Raw genomic sequence first — 3180 nt, forward strand, 5'->3', positions numbered from 1 at the left:
CACGCTTATCGTCATCACAGGGGCCACTGAGGGGTGCGTGCTCAGTCCCCTCAGTCCCTGTTCACTCGTGAGTGCACGGCCAGGCCTCCAACACTTTCATTAAGTTCGCCAATGACACAACAGTGGTATTTTATTTTTCCTTTATTTAACCAGCCAAGTCAGTTAAGAACAAATTCTTATTTTCAATGACGGCCTGTGAACAGTGGGTTAACTGCCTGTTCAAGGGCAGAACGACAGATTTGTACCTTGTCAGCTCGGGGGTTGAACTCGCAACCTTCCGGTTACTAGTCCAACGCTCTAACCACTAGGCTACCCTGCCGGCCTGATCACCGACCACATCGAAACAGCCTATAGGCAGGAGGTCAGAGACCTGGCCATGTGGTGTCAGGACAACAACCTCTCCCTCATTGTGATCAAGACAAAGGAGATGATCGTTGACTACTGGAAAAAGAGGACAGAGCCCGCCCCCATTCTCATCGACGGGGCTGTGTCCACATCACCAACAAACTAACATGGTCCAAACACACCAATACATTCGTGAAGAGGGCACGACAAAACCTATTCCCCCTCAGGAGACTGAAAAGATTTGCCATATGCCAAGCTGATCTGGCGCCTTTGCTCCTCACCCAGGAAAGAGAGTCACGACACTGTCTTGACCTGCGTTGACATGTGATTCCTCATAAAAGGATGCCTTCAATGTATTTGTATTTTTTTGTATTATTTAATTGTATTTATTGATATAAGTGTTGTTTTATGTCGATGCAGGAATTGATTGGAAGTGTTAGGGGCAGTATTTCCCCAAATCCTGGTCCTGGAGGTCCCCTATGTCTGCTGGTTTCTATGGAATGTGCATCTCAGATGACAACCTCCTTGTACCATTGGCATTTTGTAAAGTTAATGTCCATTTCATTGTTCATCAGTCGCCAGTTCATTGTGGAATCGTTTGCTTATCATCAGTTTATGGCTCCTTCAAACCAGACAAACTGATGCGTAAAAAACATTGAAGGAAAGTTAATGTTTTTTTTGTTTATGGGAACAGTGCATTAGGGGGAGGATTGTGTTGAGCTGTCTGTCAGAAAGCTTACGATGACATGTCCTTGAAACAATTGAACTAGTAGAATAGCATTTTTACTGAATAATTTATCCTCACCACACCTCTGCATTGGACATGCATTTCATGCTTCTTCGTTTGAAGGCAGAGATATGAACCAGGGATATTTGTGAACCACTGGATCAGCCTTCGTACAAAGTTTCCCTTGAGATCTCCCGTGGAAAGATTGTTCCTGGGACTCATGATAGGATCGTAGAAGCGTGTGTGGTTTTATATCGTTTGAGAAAGGCTTAGTAAAAAAAATGTAACGGGATGTTGATAGGGGAGGATCCAAAACATTCTTTAAACTTTTGTATTTACTTTTCTTAAAAGCAACAAAATCCCAATGGTAGATTGGTTGAATGAGATAGAATAGAGGAGGATGAGTGTTAAAGAAATGTGAAAGAGTGAAAATAGAGGTGTGGTGAGTATTGTCTTAACGCTACAGTAAAGCCACCTTAAATGTAGCTCTCATACAGGTTTGAGTGGGTTACTTTCTAAATGTAATCCGTAACAGTTGCTAGTTATCTGTCCGAAATTGTAATCAGTAACGTATCTTTTGGATTACCCAAACTCAGTGACACACTCTGATTACTTTCAGTTACTTTTAGATTATTTTCCTCTTAAGAGGTGCAGGTCAGCTTTTTTTGTCATGTATCTTTTCTGTAGGCAGCTCTACAGAGTGGTCATTATAGCTGGCACAGCCACAAAGTCATAAAATCTTAACCTTAACCACACTGCTAACTCTAATGCCTAACCCTAAATTTGACAATTTTCATAAATATTTACAATATAGACACTTTTGACTTTACATCTATACCATCTAGTGGAAATCACTCATCCACAATAAATGTCAACCTGCTTAAGAGGCATTAGAAGAAGACAAAGATCAATATTACCAATTGAACGGCATCTGTTGCAGGATAAATCAATGTTAGAGTTTACATAGTTTAATGACTTTTGGGATCTGAGGTGTTGGTGGTCTTGCTGGGTTGATTATGATTGGACAATATGTAAGGACTTATGGGATAGCCAATCATAGAAAATGTGACTTCCCTTATGCTTGAATACATTTTTAACAACAAGATTATTTAGGGTGTTTTGTGCTGATTTCAAACACATTTATGAATACATTTCTCTCTTTCTCCTCTAGAATAACCAGACACATCCACTGTCATTCTGCTGATGATCAAATAGGACAACTAAATCGTTCCTCAACCCAACCATAACGACCAACCTCAGCTGGTTCATATTCAATACAATTACCTGGAGTTATCCAATAAGAAATGCATTTTTGTTCCGTTTCAAAATGTTTTGGAGGTCAACTAAGGGCAAGAAAAACAATCGAACTCTGCCCCTTTCTAAATTTTCAAACAGAAATGGGGTGTGCCTTTGGTGGTTTGTTGAAGTGTCATTCTGGTCATGCGTACCTCGACCAACGTAGCTAGTTCGTTAGCTAAGCTAGCCACTTTAGCAAGCCAGTAACTCCTCCAATATGTGTTGACGTCATTTCACAGAATTTGTTTTTGGATGGAAACTGTAGAGATCGATAAACAATTGCACTTCTGTATTACACATGAGTGTAAGCAAACAAACCATCATTGTGGAGCTTGACACGCTCACAGCTCTTAGAATCAGTGGTGAGCTCACACTGGTAGATTCCTCCTGTAACTTCAGCTTTGGTCAATGACTTGACACGCTCACAGCTCTTAGAATCAGTGGTGAGCTCACACTGGTAGATTCCACCTGTAACTTCAGCTTTGGTCAATGACTTGACACGCTCACAGCTCTTAGAATCAGTGGTGAGCTCACACTGGTAGATTCCTCCTGTAACTTCAGCTTTGGTCAATGACTTGACACGCTCACAGCTCTTAGAATCAGTGGTGAGCTCACACTGGTAGATTCCTCCTGTAACTTCAGCTTTGGTCAATGACTTGACACGCTCACAGCTCTTAGAATCAGTGGTGAGCTCACACTGGTAGATTCCACCTGTAACTTCAGCTTTGGTCAATGACTTGACACGCTCACAGCTCTTAGAATCAGTGGTGAGCTCACACTGGTAGATTCCTCCTGTAACTTCAGCTTTGGTC

Source organism: Oncorhynchus tshawytscha, linkage group LG21, assembly GCF_018296145.1.
Source record: "Oncorhynchus tshawytscha isolate Ot180627B linkage group LG21, Otsh_v2.0, whole genome shotgun sequence".
NCBI lineage: Eukaryota > Metazoa > Chordata > Actinopteri > Salmoniformes > Salmonidae > Oncorhynchus > Oncorhynchus tshawytscha.